Raw genomic sequence first — 18,736 nt, forward strand, 5'->3', positions numbered from 1 at the left:
ATCCCCTCAAAGAGTCTAGATCTGAATCACATTCAGATCTAGAAACCTCCTAATGGGATTAGGAGAAAACTAATCTAATATGTAGATAAGATAAGGGTTTATCCTTATCACTAGAAGAGAAGGCTGATCCAAATATGATTTGGATAAGCAGCTCCTAATGGGATTAGGAGCTGATGTTTTAAGTTAACAAAAAGAAGGAGGGGGCAGTAGCCTTTAGGTGACATACATCAGATTCTCTTTAGTGCTGAAATCAGGAAGAGAGAATTCTGCACCCTGCGAATACTCTCTTGCCGCCTCCCTGTTCTTGCCGCCCTATTTTCCAGTTCGATCTCCAGTTGTAGGAGAAGTCAAGATTGGATCTTGACATTAGTTCTTTGAGAAAGGATTGAAAAGGAAGCTATGCTCATGTACCATTCTACTGATTCTTAAGAAGGACAGAGTTCTTGGGGAAGAACACTACTGATTCTGCTCCATCCTGCACTGTGTCATCTTCAGTGGGAGCAGTCTTTGGATCTTTCCTTGGGCGTGAACACCTTCGTTGGGAGATATTAATTCTCCGTATCAGGTATAATTCTCTCCTATTCCTTTTAGTTCAGATCTGGTTCAGTTTAAGGTTCAAGAATGATCATTGAAAATATGATTTTCTAAATAGGGAATGTGATTCCTAGTTGAAGGGAGAGAAAACTTTTTTGAAATTCACCCCTTATTCCGCAATCTTTGGGCGTCCATGGGATGGATCTCTCATCCCTTCAGGGCGCAGCTCGCTCCTCATTCTGCTTTGTAGGTCGCTCCAGCTCGAGGTCATCGGCCACCTTGGCTTTCCCTTTGAGGGCAGTGACGTAGCATTTGTGAGACTCAAGCTGGTCACCTCGCGCTGTCCTGATTTTGAAGTCCGTGGGAAACTTCATGGCCAAGTAGTAAGTGGAGACCACGGCTCGTAAGGCATGAGTGATCGACTGACCTACTATGGCATTATACAGGGAGGGGGTTGCAACCACTAAGAAATCGTGGTTGAGCCTCACTATGCTAGGCCTAGTGTCGACTTCCACAGGTACTATAATCCTTCCCAGGGGCCTGAATTCCTCTCTACGGAAGCCTACCAGGGGAGTGTTCGCGGGCTTCAGGTCGCTCTTTTGGGGCTGAAGTTGGTCTAAGGCTGCTTTGAAGAGAATGTTTACTGAGCTACCTGAGTCGACAAAGACACGCCTGACTTCAAAGTTACTGATCTTCATCCTTATGATGAGCGCGTCATCATGGGGGTAGTGGACCCTGCATGCGTCATCTTCTATGAAGAAGATTGAGTCTTCCATCCTTGGCCACTTTGGGGGGTTCTGTTCTTCCTTGGCAGCCTTGCGAGCTGATTCCCAAGCTGTAGCTGAGCTACAACCCACCACAATCGAACCTCCAACAATCACGTGGGTGGTCCCCCGAACTAGTCTCTCTTCGAGGGGCTGCTTCTGCGGCTGTTCTGCCTGCCTACTGAACTCAGGAGCATCTCTACTCTACTTCCCCTACCGACTTGCTTTATTACTATTATTATTTTGTACAAAATTTCTCAAATATCCACGACGGATGAGTTCTTCTATCTCGTTGTGGAGGTTTTTACATTTTTCGGTGTTGTGACCGTGGTCTTTATGAAAACTACAATACAAATTTTTATTCCTTACAATAGGGTCAGCCTTCAGCCAAGGTGGCCACTTCACATACGGGGCGTCCTTGATCACCATGAGGATCTCGGCGCGCTTCGCGTTGAGGGGCGTGTAGTCCCTTTCTACTACTGGAGCTCGGAAAGGCTGATTTGGCTTTGCCCCCCGAGCTTAGTCCTGCTTCTTTTGACTGTCGCCCTGAGTTGGGTAATCTGGTTCCCTCTTCCTTTTCTCAAGGGCCAGCTTGCCCTTTTGGTTGATCTATTCCTCCGTCCCTATAAACCGATCTGTGAGCTTGAGGAACTCGGTTACGGTCTTGGGCTGATTGACAACCACGTGCCACTTGAACTCTTTATGGGTAATACCTCGCTTGGCCGCGGTGAGATGAACTGCGGGGTCTAGATCGGGTATTTGTAAACAAGCGTCATTGAACCAATTAATGTAACTCCGAATGGATTCCCCTTCCTTTTGAACTATGCCAAGGAGGCTTTCTTGAGTTCTTGGGCACCTCTTGCTGGTGAAAAAGTGGGAGGTGAAGACTTGTACGAACTGCGCCCATCTTCTTATCGATTCGGGTGTGAGGTTTTGGTACCAAATGCGGGCTACCCCTTTGAAGGTGGTAGAGAAAGCTACACACATGCAGGATTCACTAGCTCTCGCCAGGTGCATCTGGGACTGAAAAGCGTCCACATGATCATTCGGATCGAATGATTCATCATACTTATCCAGGGGAGGGTGCTTGAAGTTCCTTGGCATGGGGACAACAATAAGTTCTGGCAACAACGGGGAAGGAACTGAAAGGAGAGGAGTAGATTTTACTTCACCTGAGCTTACCTCCTCTTTACCTCTGAGCTCGGGTAAGACGCGAGTAGTAGTTCAGCGAGCTCGTCGGTGTTTCCGTTACTGCTTCGTCGGCTCCCGTTGGTGTTGCTTGCTTCAGTATTACTGAGCTCGATGGGCTCGGACTATTGATGGTAGCTCTGAACCGAAGGGCCTTGCCTGTAGTCTGCGGCTAGGACTTCAAACGGATTTTGTACGAGTGGAAGCTCGAATTGAGAGTGTTGGGGCGATGTGGGCTTAACCAGCTAGGAGGCCCCTGACTTGCCCACAGGCTACGAGGCGGGGTGGCTGGCCTCTTCTTTCTGCCATGGGATGAGGCTTGGCTTTTGGAAGGATCCTGGGCCTGAGAAGCTTCTCCCTGGCGAGGTTGTTCGCTTCGATGGGAGGGCTTGGTTTGCTTCGTGGCCAGGTGCCTAGGGGGAAGCGGCTGCTGAGCCTGAGGCAAGGAAGGGAACTACTACTAGTACTAGTACTGGGAGACCTGATGCAGCACTTGTTGCTAGTAGAGTTGGAGCTGCTGGAATTCCTGCATTTGACCTTGCATGGCTCGTATGCACTGCACTAGGTCTTCCAACTGGTTCTGGTTGGTCACTGGGGGAACAATCGAAGGTTCAGCAAAGGTCGCTCCAACTGTGAAAGGGAGTGGAGCGTTTACGGGTGCCACTGTGAGAGGCACATTCAAGCTGGGGATCCGGTCCACTGAGAGGGGAATAGTGAACTGTCCGATGCAGACAATGGGGAGTTGGGGTTGCTCCCTAGAAGCGTTCTGGTTGGCACAGCGTTCGGTACTACTGGAGGAGGTCATGAATGCTAAGTTCTTAGAGAAAGATTATAGAAAACTAGAGGAAGGATTTTTGAAGCATATTTCCACAGACGACGCCAAATGATGCTACGCAATCCGGGCACTCCTAGCTGGTAGCTGGCTGGCTCCTAGTCGGCAACGGACGGTACCTGAGAAGAAGATGATGAAGGATTCCCAGGGGACTTGCCCGATGGGACTACTCCGATTCTTAAGTTAGAACATTGGGGAAAGTAGTAAAGAGTGCAAAGAAGGCTAAGAGTGCAGGTTGCGATAGATCACTGGACCTCTGTCACAGCCATTATCTACCAGGGCTATGCAGGTAACCATTGCAGAGTACTACCCAATCGGATTAGTGACACATCCCGGGAGGACAGACACACCACCATCTGTCAAGAGATGTGGGTGTAGTCTGTCGAGTTGGCAGGGACTACACCATCAGTCAGGAGACGTGGTGCAGTCTGATGGGTACGATCTTGTTAGATAGAAGCTTCCTGAAAACATCGCGTCGCTTAGTAGTGAGCTATCCTGTTGTGAGCTACCTTGTAGCGAGCTCCTGGGGGTACTTCGAGGTGATTCCTCTTGAGGTGGTCCTCGAGGCAGTTTTTCTGTCTAAGTATTGGAGTGAGCTGGTTATCCTAGCTCATGAGCTGGGATAGACTTGTGTTCGAGTATTCCCTTTCAATACGTCGGGGGTCCTCGAGCTTGCGCTGTAGCGAGCTCACCCTATGGTGAGTTGTGAAATAGTGAACTGTCCTGCGAGCTCGTTACTTAGTCGCGGTCAGGCTGTGATCTTGAACTGCTACTTGTGCTGAGTCATGTCCACGTGCCACCGTCTCAAGGGTTCGGGTAAAATCACCCTCCACCAATTGGCATACCCCTATGGAGATTATTTGGCGATGTATCAAATACCATAACCACTGACATAACAGTTCAGTTCCTAGCTTAGATGCTGATCTCCTACTGAATATTTTCACCCGTGGCTAACTGTGTATTGCTTTAAGGACTGAGTTTATATAGCATGCTATATATGCAGATTCCAATTGTTTCTCCTTCAAAAGCTTTTGAATTGGCTTCAATGTATTACAAGCAAGGTTTCAACACTTTGAAGCTTAAGGTTGGAAAGAATCTGAATGCAGATATAGAAGTTCTTAAAGCCATAAGGTTGGCCCACCCAGATTGCATGTTTATCTTCTATTGCTAATGAGGGATATACTGCCAATGAATCTATTCAAGTTCTTGAGAAGTTATGTGGTAAGGGTATTTCTGCACTCTATGGCATGTATGACGATTTGTGCATGTTGAGATTCCGAGACTTTCTGAGTTGGTTGTCTGAGACTTTTAAAAACAAAACTGAACTTTGGATACATTGTCTACATTTACTTTGAGCATTTTAACAGAGCACATAACAGATCATTATTCATTAGTGCCTACCAAGACTTTACAAACATATAATCTGTATCTTCTGTTAGTTTTCTAACATGATCCTGTGGCAGAAATAGGGGTGATTCCTGTTCTTTTTGAACAACCAGTTCATAGAGATGATTGGGAAGATCTTGGCCATGTTAATCGTGTTGCAAAGGGGTATGGGATATCTGTTGCTGCAGATGAAAGCTGCCGGAGTTTTCTCGACATACAGAAATTTATAGAAGGAAATCTTGCTGATGTCATAAACATTAAACTTGCCAAAGCTGGAGTTATGGGGGCCCTTGAAATTATTGAGGCAGCAAAAATATCAGGCTTGAATCTGATGATTGATGGGATGGTTGAGGCTAGACTTGCCATGGGCTTTGCTGGTCACCTGGCTTCAGGGCTTGGATGTTTCGAGTAAGTGTGGCTCTTGTTTATTATCCTGTACTTTTGGCAGATATTGTAGTGGTCAATGCCTTATTGGTTGTCTCTATATTCCCTCCTCTCTCTTTCTTATGAGTTTAGAAAAGGACAGCCCTTCAAAATTTCCTATTTGATTTGTTTACCGTTGATGGTAAATTGTTCTGCAGATTTGTTGATCTGGATACACCTCTTTTGCTCTCAAAGAATCCAGTGGTTGGCGGATATGAAGGTATGTTCTCATGAACATTGTTTTCTTATTCTTGTTAATGTTTTATTGTCCATGTTTTCTCATGATTATTTAGTACTCAAGTTTGTATGCCATCTGCCCATCTATAATATTGAGATTTTGAGTTATTAAATTGCATCATTACCATTATTAATGGTAATGCCATTGGCTCATCTATAATGTTTTCTCATGATTATTTAGTGCTCTCTGTTTGCCCCTGCGTTCGACACGTACCCTCCAAACAGCTTCCTTGCCACTCCTAATCCAGTCCGTTTCTTCCTTCTCAGATAAGACTTTCTTCCGATTTTGTCCGACCGAAAGAGCTTACGGTGAAAGAAGTCGTGCCTTCTTCGCCCACCACCGTTTCTTCTTTCTCCACCAACGCGCCCGCCATGATCTTATCATACCCGCCTCCCCGCCATTTCTTCGCGTCTCTGAACCTCGCCACCAAGGACTTCGATGGCTTCAGGTTCAGCGATGCAAGGGCACCCTCTCCACACCGTGAAGTCCGTCCACCCGTGGAGCACCATGTTGTGCTCCGTCCACCCGCTGCAAAGGCGTCCCTTGCTGGTGCGATTCGAGGCACCGAACCCTCGGCTGCCCATAATCATGGCAGTCATCCTTAACCTTTCGACCTCCAAGCAAAGTCTCTCCTTCATATCATGGTCCTTGACGATATGAAGCTTGATGGTACGCGATCTAGTCACTCCTAACTGGAAGTGGCTGCGCTCCTAACTGGCAATGGACAAGAGCTACCTGTGAGGAAGAAGATGAAAGAACCCGGGGGGCTCACCCAGCGGGAATACTTCGATGGTTAAGTTAGTAATCGAATTGAAAGATAGGAGAGAGAGAGAGAGAGAGTTGCAGAGAAATTAAAGAGATAGAGTGATGATCACGCAATACCTTCGCCCCTGGGGTCGGGGTCCTTTTATAGTAGTATCTTGATATGTCAGGTGCAACCGCCTTCGAATCTCTACTGCGGCGATTTGCTATCAGATAACGGCTTGGAGTGGCTGGCCGTTATTTGTCAGAGCGGAGCTGGTGGGCGAAGGTGGTCGATGCAGGGTATGGTCCTATCAGAAAGAACAACCTCCAGGGCTAGCAGGCACGACACCGCCAAGCGAGAGGCATGGGCACAGTCTCCAGGGTTAGCAGGTACGGTTGTCAGGCAGGAAACCCCCTGCGATACGCCAATCTGCTCTGCAACGAGCTACCTTACACCGAGTTGTTGGTGATACACCAAGGTGCTTTTATCTGAGGCAGGTCGTCAAGGTGGCCTACTTAAGTTTGGACAGGAACCGTCAAATCTTCTTGATGTCGATCGTTGATCCCTTGACCTTACGGCTATAAAGATGGGGGGACCCGAGTTATTCTTTGCCATAAGCTCACTAGCATTCACCTTGAGGTCGCGGTTAAAGTCCTCAGCTCGGGTTTTCTTGTTCATCAGCCTTTCAGTTCGGTCTCTCTTCTTGGTGAGTCTCCCCTAGATTTTCTTTTTCAATTTGGTTCAGTACGTAGTTATGCTGCAACTTAGTTTTGATAGTCTCTTGGATGAGCCCGAGGAAGGTACCTCGGCTCAAGTTGGTCCTCCTGAGGTGGAGCCATCCTGCGAGGCATGAGAGGCCACGAATAATCCGGCGTCTACTTCTCATCGAGGTCAGGCACCGGACAGGTTCGATCCCTCAATGCTAACTGTAGATAAACTTATGGCTTTGATAGGTTGATACCACCTCCCAAAAGAGTACACCTACAGTCTCCCCGTAACTAACTTCCCTTGGGAGCACGATCATAATGAGATCGTATTCTTCGAAGAGCAGCTCGTGGCTGGTCTTCGCTTACCTTTGCATCCCTTGATCATCAAGGTCCTGAAGTTCTTCAACATTACTATAGACCAATTACACCCGAACTCAATTCGGAATGTAGTAGGGACGACCTCTCTTTTTTACGAGTACTGTCTACCTCTCGACCTCAAAACTTTTTCTTTTATTTTATCAATCAAAACAAATTCTTCTTGCATCCTTCCCGAGCATAAGCGAGCCTATTATCTGTCACCTTGCCCAGGCTATAAACTTTTACACGAAATACTCAATAGGATCCTGGCCTAGAAATGGAGTTATTTCGTAGTTCACAATCCCACAGGGTGGCCTTTTCCTACGCATTGGAGGGCTGCCATTTAGGACTCCAGTGTTAGGTTGGACCTAAAGACAAGGGAGATGCTCCAATCGTGGGCAAAGCTCGGCTTTCACTACAAGGACTACCTTGCTGAAGATAACCTCGTGCAAGTCGGCTTGAGTCCTGGTAGGTTGTCTTTGGTTTAGAATTATTTTTCACAGTTGGTATTTTATTCTTGTTGACGTTGCTAACACCAGGTTTTGTTGCAGTTCCTATGCATCTCAGCGCAGACAAGCTTCTTGGGTGGATGAAAGGAAAGAAGAAGAAGCGAGCTACTAAAAGAGCTCATATTGAGTCTCCAGAGCTCGTCATCCCTGAGCCCGAACAGACTTCCCGTGCGCCTCCGGTGATTGACTTGTAGACGGAAAGGGTCCTACCTTATGCGCCCGAGACGTCCTCGGGGCCCGCCCCTACGATGACTGTTGCTTCCTCGGGGAGCGGAGAGATAGTTCGGAGTATCCTGACTCCGCAATACAGCCTTCAAAAGAGCAAAGAGGCTGTGTACTCCGAGGAGGTCGCAAGTTGGGCTGAACTAACGCCTGCTCAGATCAAAGCTCAGGTGGCTACCCACTGCATGGTGGTAAGTCTTGTTTTACTTCGATTTTTGTATCTGTAGCCTTGGCGGTACTAACTTATATTCTTGGCAGGTGAACTCCGCCGTGCATGCCTTGACCTACCAGTCTGAGCAGAACTTAAAGTGGGCTCTAGCTACTGAGTGTTGTCTCGTGAGGCTCATATTGAATTGAATTTAGCTCGCGGCAAGATCCATTATCTGGAGAACAGTGTGCGAGCTCCAAAAGAACTTATCGAGTCACTGATGTCAGAGAAGGCGGATCTGGAGCGTGAGGTGGAGAACCTCGAGGCGGATGTCAAGGAGTGGACTGAAATCTTTCTCCAGGCCATGGAGGAGGCCAAGGTCAAGGATGTCTAGGATTATAAGAGCTTGGAGGAGTTCGAGGGAGAGCTGGTCGAGGCTGGGGCGGAGGGCTACCGCAGCGGCTTCAAGCTCAGTAGGTGGCTAATCAAGCACGAGTTCCCATAGATCGATGTGAGTGCCATCACTACCTCGCAAATCACAAAGGAGGTAGCCCTTGAAGTTGCTGAAGACCTGGACTCGAAAGCGGAGAGCGATAGCGACGACATTGCAGAGACCAATACCGATGACAAGGTTGGCTCCTCCGCCGAGGCTTTGGGGAAGAGTGACGAGTGCCCCCAAGTAGTCTTTTGTACTGTGAGCTTGCGAGCTCAACTTCTTTTTCTTCTTTCCCTCTTTTGTAATGAACTCTTTATAATTAATACATATTTTGTTAACTACTATGTAATTAATCTTCTGACCATGATGTTTTTTCCCGAACTACAAAGTTATCGAGCTAGATGACCGAAGTGGGGGGTTCCTCACTTTGTCGTTGCTCCGAACTACCACCCTGTACTTAGGAGTAATTTTCCGAAGTGAGCGACATTGTAGGATATATGCCCGACCTGTCTGCACACAGGCTACATGTCGTAACAACCATTACAGGTATTCATACCCGAGCTGGGTGTGCCTTGGCCCTATGCAAAAGAGGCGACTAGGTCTTTGGTGGTGCTGAGGTCCTTTGTTAGCTCGGTATTTTAGCTCTTAGGCTGAGGGAGGCGACTGGGTCTTGTATAGTGCCGAGGTTCTTTTATTATCCCAGTGCTTTGTCCCTTAGGCTCGAGGAGCGACTTGTGGTCCACTCACTTCTGGAGTTCCTCCATGCCAAAGAGGTGACTGGGTGTTATAGTGTCGAGGTTTAGCTCGACATTTTGGCCCTTAGCCTCAAGGAGCGACTTGTGGTCCACTCACTTCTGGAGTTTGCCCATGCCAAAGAGGCAAATGGGTCTTATAGTGTCGAGCTTTAGCTCGGCATTTTGGCTCTTAGGCTCAAGGAGCGACTTGTGGTCCACTTACTTCTGGAGTTCGCTCATGTTAAAGAGGCGACTGGGTCTTATAGTGTTGAGGTTTAGCTTGACACTTTGGCCCTTAGGCTCGAGAAGCGACTTTTGCTCCACTCAGTTCGGTAATTACAGGTAATATTGCCTTAGGTTGAGAATATTCCGTGCCCGAGGTATCTGCTTTCCTTCTAGGGTTTCAAGCTCGTACGTTCCTTCCCCGAGTACTTGCTTTTCTTGGTAGGGTCATTCCCAATTTGGCTTGAGCTTACCAACACCAGGCTCAGGTACCATGACTTTATGAAGAACCAGGTCTCCGACGCAGAGGTTCCGCTTCTTGACCCTGGCGCTATAGTACCGAGCTACTCTCCGCTGGTAGGCCATGGTCCTAATGTATGCGAGGTCCCATACCTCATCAAGTAGGTTGAGGTTGGTGCATAGTTCATCCTTGTTTGCTTCATCGTCATATGCTTCCAAGCATAGCGTAGGGACCTCAATCTCGGCTAGGATCATTGCCTCCGTGCCGTAAGTGAGGTTGAAAGGAGTCTCGCCCGTTGTGGTCTTCATCGTGGTTCGATAAGCCCATAGTACGATGGGCAGCTCATCTACCCATAGTCCCTTAGCTTGGGCTAGACATGCCTTCAGTCCACGGAGAATGGCTCTATTTGTGACCTACGCTTGACTGTTCGCTTTAGGGTGCGCCACCGAGGTGAAATTTTGTTGTATTCCCATGTCTTTGCACCAGTTCTAGAACTTAATGTCCTCGAATTGTTTATCGTTATCAAAGATGAGCACTCGGGGTAGTCCAAAATGGCAAACTATATTCTTCCAGAAGAAATTCTGCACACTCCGCGCCATGATCGTTGCAAGAGGTTCGGCCTCCACCCACTTAGTGAAATAATCAAATAGTACCACTAAGAACCTCCTCTGTCATGTCGTTGGTGGAAACGGTTCGAGTATATCGATCCCAAGGGCCACGAGCTGGTGAGGTACTTTAGGTCAGCAACGGGCTGGTGGTGGACGTTGGCATGCTTCTGACACTTGTCACACCTTCTCACGAATTCAATCACATATGCCTTCATCGTTGGCCAATAATATCCCTATCGTAGTGCCTTATGGGCAAGAGCCCTCCCCCCATGTGTCCGCCGCACAAGCCCTCATGAGTGTCGCAGAGCACGTGCTTGGCTTTAGAAGGTCGTAAGCAGCGCAAAGAAGGGAGCGTATAGGATCTTTGGTACAGCTGTCCGTCTATTATGACATATTTGGCTGCCTGACGCTCTGTAGGGAGGGTCCCGTGTAGTAGGTAGCTCGCGAGTGAATCAACCCAGCTCGGCTCTGCTTGTACGACAGGAGTGACCTCCTTTGCCCCCCCTCCCCCCGAGAATGCTAGGCTGAGGCAGGTTCTCTACGTTCACTGTTCTCATGGTGTTGCCGCTTGTGCTGGCTAATCGGGACAGGGCATCGACCTTAGCATTCTCGGATCTCAGGATCTGCTTGATGAAATAGGACTAGAAGTTGAGCAGAGCCTCTCCGACTTTGGCTAAGTAGGCGACCATGGTTTCCTCGTGAGCTTCATATTCGCCGGTGACCTAGTTGACCACGAGCTGGGAGTCGCTGTAGATAATGATGTGCTTAGCTTTTACTTCATTCGCTAGGGTCAGCCCAGCTATCAATGCCTCGTACTCCGCTTCATTGTTGGACGCGACAAACTCGAAGCGTAGCGCATACTCCAATTTCACACTACTTGGCCCGTATAGAACGATTCCAGCCCCGTTACCCTACTGATTTGACGAGCCATCCACATGGAGGATCAAGGGCTCCTCATCTCAGGTCGGGTTCAGTCTAACCAGGAGAGAGGCCATGCTGGTTAAAGCTTCCTCGCTATGCTCGGGCTCGTCCGACTTGGGGACTTCAATGCTGAAAGTGCATCTGTGACAAAGTCAGCTAAGGCTTGAGCCTTAATAGCAGTTCGCGGCTTGTACTAGATGTTGTACTCGCTGAGTTCGATGGCCCACTTTGTCAACCTACTGTAGACCTCGGGTTTAAGCAAGACTTGCCTTAGAGTCTTATTAGTGAGGACGACGATCGTTTGAGCTTGGAAGTACGGTCGAAGTCTCCGAGCTACAACAACTAGCACGTATGCCAACTTTTCGATCTCTGGATACCTTGTCTCTGCTTCCTGCAACACTTTGCTAACATGATAGATGGATCGTTGGACCCGATCTACTTCTTTTATCAGTACCGAGCTGACTACCTCATCACTTGCGGAGAGGTACAACTCCAAAATATCTCCCTCCTCGGGTCGGGTTAACACCGGGATGCTGGTGAGGTACCTTTTGAGCTCGTCAAAAGTTAGCTGGCACTCTTTGGTCCATTCAAAGTCATTGCTTCTTTTAATTGCCTTGAAGAAATGTAGGTAGCGATCTGCCGATTTAGACATGAAGCGGCTCAGAGCAACTATGTGGCCGTTCAACCTCTGAACCTCCTTCATTTTTTGGGGTGGTCTCATATTTAAGATGGCCTTAATTTTAAGTGGGTTGGCCTCAATGCCACGTCGGTTGCCAATGTAACCTAAGAATATACCCAAGGTAACACCGAAAATGCACTTTTTCGGGTTTAATTTTATGTTAAACTTGCACAAAATTTAAAAAACAGAATGCATATCTTTTACTAAATTATTCAAAAACTGGGTTTTGACGACCATGTTGTCTACATAGCACTCTACTTTTTTGCCGATCAATGGTTCGAACAATCGGTTTACAAGTCTCTGAAAAGTAGCCCCGGCATTTTTTAGCCCGAAGGGCATGACCTTGTAGCTGTACAAGCTTAGTTCGGTTATGAAGGCCGTTTATTCCTCATCGGCAGAGTCCATTCTGATCTGATTGTAGCCCGAGTAAGCAACCAAGAAGCTCAGCAACTCATGCCCTGAGGTCGCGTCCACCAAACGGTCTATCTTGGGAAGTGGGAAGCAGTCCTTCGGGCAAGCTCGATTCAGGTTGGTATAATCGATGCAGATGAGCCATTTACCGTTGGCCTTTTTTACCAGAACGGGGTTAGCTACCCAGCTCGGGTAATGGACCTCCCTGATGAAATCGGCTACGAAAAGCTTCCCAACCTCCTCATCGACTACTCTCCAACGTTTTGGGGCTAGGTTGCATTTCTTCTGTCTAACGGGCCTAACTAAAGGATCAGTGTTCAGTTTGTGAGTAATGACTCTAGGGGCTATGCTGAGCATCTCTGTCGTAGACCATGCAAAAACATCTAAATTTTTAAGTAAAAAGCTTACCAGCTAAGATCATAGAGGCTCCTCGATTGAAGCGTCGATCTAGAGAGTCCAAGCTAGATCGTCTGTCGAAGTGGATACAGTGACTGCCTCTTCTATGGGCGTAGCAAGCTCTTCATGCTGCTCTGCAGGTCTCTCCAACTTGAGGTCGTCAGCCACCTTCACTTTTCTTTTCAGGGCAGCAATGTAGCATTTGCAAGACTCGAGCTGATCGTACCGTGCTACCCCTACTCTAAAGTCCATTGGGAACTTCATAGCCAAGTAATAGGTGGACACCACTGCACGTAAAGCGTAGGTGATTAGCTGACCTATTATGGCATTGTACGGGGAGGGAGTTGCGACCACTAAAAAAGGGTGGTCGAACCTCACAATGCTAGGCCATGTGCCGACCTCCATAGGTACTGTAACTCTCCCTAGGGGCTTGACTTCCTCTCTGCTGAAGCCCACCAAGGGAGTGTTCGCAGGCTTGAGATCGCTTTCCTGAAGCTGAAGTTTGTCAAACGCGGCCTTGAAGAGTATATCTGCCGAAATGCCAGAGTCGACAAGGACACGCCTTACCTCAAAATCATTGATTCTCGTCTTTACAACGAGCGCATCATCATGGGGGTATTGGACTTCGTGCACGTCATCTTCAGTGAAGAAAATCGGTTCCTCTATGCTTGGCCGCTTCGAAGGATTCCGCTCTTCTCTTTCGATCTCGCGAGCCGAGGTCCTTGCTGCGGCTGATCGATCTACTGGTGATCATTTGGATTGTTCCCTGAACTGGCATTTCTTCGAGTGGCTGTCTCTACGATTGCTCATTTTTCCTATTGCTGGACTCGGGAGCGTCTCTACCTTGCTCCCCCTACCGTCTTGTTTTATTATCACTTTGTACAAAATTTCTCAAATACCCGCGACGGATGAGTTCTTCTATCTCATCGCGGAGTTTTTTACAGTTTTCGGTGCTGTGACCGTGATCTCCATGAAAATGGCAATACAAATTTTTATTTCTAGTATTCGGGTCTCCTCTCATCTGAGGTGGCCACTTCACATAAGATGCATCCTTGATCGCCATGAGGATTTCCGCTCGCTTCACATTCAAGGGCGTGTAGTTGATCCTTTCAACTGGAGGAGCTTGGAAATACTGGTCTGGCTTTCCTCCCCGAGCTAGTTCTTTCTTCCTCTTATTCCCCCATTAGTTGAGGTCTCACCTTCTCTTATCCTCTTCTCTGGTGGGTTCTTGTTCTTCTGGTTCATCTCCTCCTCTGTTTCGATGAATTGGTCTGCGAGCTTGAGGAATTCGGTTACGTCCTTGGGCTTGTTGGCAACCACATGCCACTTGAATTCTTTGTGCTTTATGCCTCTTTTGGCTATTGTGAGCCTCACTGTGGGGTCTAGATCAGGTATCTGTAGGCATGCGTCATTGAACCTCTTGATGTAGGATCCATCTAATGGACGCCATAAAGGTTGCGGAATGGGTGGGCGAATTTCAAAAATTTCCTACCTTCTCTCAACTAGGAATCATATTCCCTAAATTTAGAATACAATATTCAAGGATCCTACTTGAACCATAATCAAACCAGATCTGTACCAAAAGATAAATGGGAGGAATATACCTGATACGGAGAAGCAGTATCTCCCAAAGTTGGTGTTCACACCCAAAGAATGCTCCAAGATCCGTTCCTGCTGAAGATGACACAGCTATGAATGGAACAGAACCAGCAGGGTGCGTCCTACACACTGGATCCTTCACAAGAATCCTCTGGAAGTATTGAACACTGAATCTTTTTCAGTCTTTCTTGCAAGACTGATGTCAAGAACAGATTTCTTGACTTTCTTTTCTGCAAAGATCTAATCTTGCAATGGCAGATGGCGGCGGCAGGAGGAGATCTCCAAAACAAAATAGGCTGAACTGCTTTTTCTGTTTTTCTGGAGAGTATGAATTCTGATCTGAATTCGCAGGAGATATCCTATACCTCTTCAAGGTGGTTCGAAATCTCCTCCTTTCTTCTTGATTAAGAAACCTCCTTTTTAGGAGTTATCCCAATCCAAATCAGTATTTGGATAGGGGATAATCTTAATCCTTTCTGCAGATAGAGTTAGCTTACTCCTGATCTTATCAGGAGGTTACCAGATTCAAATCTAATTTGAATTTGGTCTCTAAGAGTGGATAAGGCTAAAGGCCCAATCCTTTTACTAACTTTAATCTCAAATTCGCCCCATGGATGGGTGATCATATCAGCCCACCTCGAAATGGGCTTTTGGCCCATTAAGTGTTCAGTGTCTAATTACTTTCCAATCTGCTGCCTAGTTGGGCTTCTTTGTATGGCGTGGGACCCAAGCATTGATCTACACACCAGCCACATGGGTTCGGCCCAACCTCTAAAACAAGGCCCAGCCGAATTCACTAAAAAACTCAATGAACCCCTTGAGTCCATCATATGGACCCTATGGGCCCAACACTTACATTAAGTGGTCCCTGGGCCAAGCTATCTTATAAAAACCCAGGGACTGTGGGCAGGTGCAAGATTAGCCCATCAGGTATTATCTTCAATGGTCTTACACTTAACCTCTCAGCCCTTAATGATCAAGCACTGCCCGACAAGAGAGGACCTCTCCCTCGGCTGCAAGGAACAGTGCCGCACTCTCCTCTCACATGGATCCCGGGAATTAAAACCATTTGCAAATAATTCGAAACCGTACATATATATATATAAATATATTAATTTTGCAAAACAAAATTCCAACGATTGAAATCAACTGCCGGCAGTTTGGTTTCCATCAGAGAGAGTGCATTCCCGATCATTACCCTTTGTCCGACAAAGTGGCTAATTCTGTCACTATGATCACCCACTCAGATGAATTCTCAAACTACCCCAACATACCCAGGTTTTGATCCCCGCTAAGGATCTCACTGATTGGCATATCAAAGGCAGCCTGATCCAACACCTAGTGAAATGTCATAATCGAGTCTAGGGGTCAGGTGTAACTTTCCAGTTTTGCCCATCTATCTCCAAGGTCCAGGGCAATACTGGAAATCTGGTCCGGTTCAAGGATTCAAGTAATCCCATACTGCATGTGCCTCGGGTCTTACCCTGATGGCTGAGACAGGCCATCCCAACACTTGGTGGCACACCAGTATCAGCCTTGGCAGGATAAATCTCCCCAGACTTATCCAACGGCTGTGAACATTTAAAACTAACATGAGTCTCTATAAAAGTCCAGTTTTAGGGTTTTACACAGAATTAAACCAAACAACATGAATCAAACATGCACTTTATTTATTTCCACTAAATAACAAAAGTACATGAAATCAGATTGAAGCTAAGGGCATACAAAAAAAACTGTCTAACACTTTGGACAATGCCGAGGAGGCTTTCCTGGGACCTCAGGCACCTCTTACTAGTAATGAAGTGCGAGGTAAAGATCTGTACGAACTGCGCCCAGTTTTTTATTGTCCCGGGTGCAAGGTTTCTATACCATGTGTGAGCTACCCCCTTAAATGTAGTAGAAAAATTGCATCTGGCACTGAAAAGAATTTACATGATCATTTGGATCGAATGATCCATCATACTTGTCCAGAGGAGGTACCTTGAAATCTTTTGGCATCGGGACGGCCAGGAGTTCAGGAGACAGGGGAGATGGCACAGAGAGGAGCGGAGTGGCTTTCACTACTCTCAAGCTCGCTTCTTCTTTTCCTTTGAGGAGTTTGAGCAAGTTCTGGGCTGTAGCTCAGCGAGCTCTACGGTGTCTTCGTTGCTTCTTTGTTGGCTCCGCATTGGTGCTGCTGGCCTCTGTGTTGTCAGGCACAGTTCTCGCGAGGAGTGGCCCAGATTGCTGGCAATGGCTATGGATTGAGGGACCTTGTCTAAAGTTCGTGGCCAGGACCTCGAATCAGTTCTCTACGAGTGGGATCTCAAACTCTGAAAGCCGAGGTGATGCGGGTCTGTTAGGCTGAGAATCTGCCAACCTGACCATGCGCGGTGAGGTGGGAGTAACTGGTTTCTCCCTCCTGCCGTGGTACGAGACTTGGCTCCTAGGGGGATTTTGGGTCCAAGAGGTCTCTCCCCCGCGAGAGGGGCGTTCAGTTTGACGGCGAAGCTTAGCTTGTTGTGTGGCCGGATGCCAAGGTAACCGACTGCTGGTTCTGGGGCAGTAGTGGGAACTGTTGCTGGTACTGTTGTTGATAAACATGGTGCAGTGCTTGTTGCTGATACAATTGGTGCTGCTGGACTTGCTGCATTTGAGCTTGTATAGCTCGCATGCAGTGCATCAGGTTTTCGAGTTGGTTCTGTCCAGCTACCGGAGGAACAGACGGTTTAGCGAAGGTTGTACCTACCGTGGAGGGGAGTGGAGCACTCACTAGCACCATGATTTGAGGCGTGTTTAGAGTCGGGACTCCATATACAGAGAGTGGTAGGGTGAACTGACCAACGCACACCGTCAGTGTCTGAGGTTTCTCCCCGAAAGTATTCATATTCGCGCTGCGTTCGGTGTTGCTGGAGGAAGCCATGAAAGCTTGACTGAAAGTGCTTGGCGGAAAGAGGCTTTTTGAAGCGTTTTCCCACAGATGGCGCCAATTCATGGTGCGCGATCTAGTCACTCCTAGCTGGAAGTGGCTGCGCTCCTAGCTGGCGACGGACGAGAGATACCTGTGAGGAAGAAGATGAAGGAACCCGAGGGGCTCACCCGGCGGGAACACTCTGATGGTTAAGTTAGTAATCGGATTGAAAGCTGGGAGAGAGAGAGAGTTGCAGAGAAATTAAAGAGCTAGAGTGATGATCACGCAATACCTTCGCACCTAGGGGTCGGGGTCCTTTTGTACTAGTATCCTGACATGTTAGGTGCAACTGCCTCCGAATCTCTACTGCGGCGATCTGTTGTCAGATAACAGCTTGGAGTGGTTGGCCGTTATTTGTCAGAGCTGAGCTGGTGGATGAAGGTGGTCGCTGCAGGGTACGATCTTGTTAGAAAGAACCACCTCCAAGGCTGGTAGGCACGACGCCACTAGGCAAGAGACGTGGGCACAGTCTCCAGGGTTAGTAGGTACGGTTGTCAGAAAGGAAACCCCCTGCGATACGCCGAGCTGCTCTGTGGCGAGCTACCTTACACCGAGCTGCTAGTGATATGCCGAGGTGCTTCTATCTGAGGCAGGTCGTCAAGGTGGCCTACTTAAGTTTGGACAGGAGCGAGCTTATTCTAGCTAGGGAGCTGATGAGCTTAACCCGACATTGGTGGTTGTAGAAATTTTTGTACAAGCGTTGATGATCATGAATTGCTCGGCATGGACAGAGTGGTGGAGGAGGAGGCCAAGGAACTCGAGGTTGATGCTGAGGAAGATTCGACCATTAGATCCTAATCTGGTGACTGCAACAAAGTGATTCAAAATGATAGTCCATGGAGAGAGATTGCTCCACAGTCCTTGTCGTGGTGTTCTAAGGATGGGGACGATGAATAGTGCCATTGAATTTTGGATTGGTGTGCAAAATTTAAGAACGGGTAACTTGGTCCCTAAAAAGAAACTTTTTGTTGTTACCACTGTTCTGTAATATATTTCTAAACGTATTTGATTTTTTTTTTTTGTGTTTTTTGTAAAAAACCCAAAAATTTAAACATTTTTAATCCAAACGTCCAAGTTGAAGAGCAAAGTCAGCCTTAATAGGAAAACAATATTCCTTCGACAGTACAATAAACTTTTAAAATATATTATTTATTAACTTTTTATTGGGAGAATGATAGTTCAGCCTAAGGTTAGAATTTTTAAGCCCAAAGTACAGTTGGGGTGGGTGCTAGTTTGGAATTGATGCAAATTCACGGGCAAGCATTGGTTTATAGAGTGAGGGTTTTTGATATTTTGAATGTTTATAGATCTGTAGTAGAAATCATAAATCTGCATTGGGCATGTTCATACTTCTCTGCTTTTTATTTTATTTTTAAATTATTTATTTAGTTAGGAAGGAATAATTTACTAACAAACTATAATTACTAGCAAAAAGGTAACTAGATTAGGGTTATCAATGGGTTGGGTCTACCTAGACCTGTTCATG

At 47.2% G+C, this 18,736-nt stretch overlaps 1 pseudogene; it reads left to right on the plus strand.

Annotated features, from left to right (window-relative positions):
• Positions 1–2,798: 2,798 nt before the first annotated feature.
• LOC148872351 (L-Ala-D/L-amino acid epimerase-like) lies at positions 2,799–16,946 on the plus strand (annotated as a pseudogene).
• Positions 16,947–18,736: the final 1,790 nt, after the last annotated feature.

Source organism: Nelumbo lutea, chromosome 2 (assembly GCF_056320005.1).
Source record: "Nelumbo lutea isolate HS-2025 chromosome 2, American lotus-T2T, whole genome shotgun sequence".
NCBI classification, from domain to species: Eukaryota; Viridiplantae; Streptophyta; class Magnoliopsida; order Proteales; family Nelumbonaceae; genus Nelumbo; species Nelumbo lutea.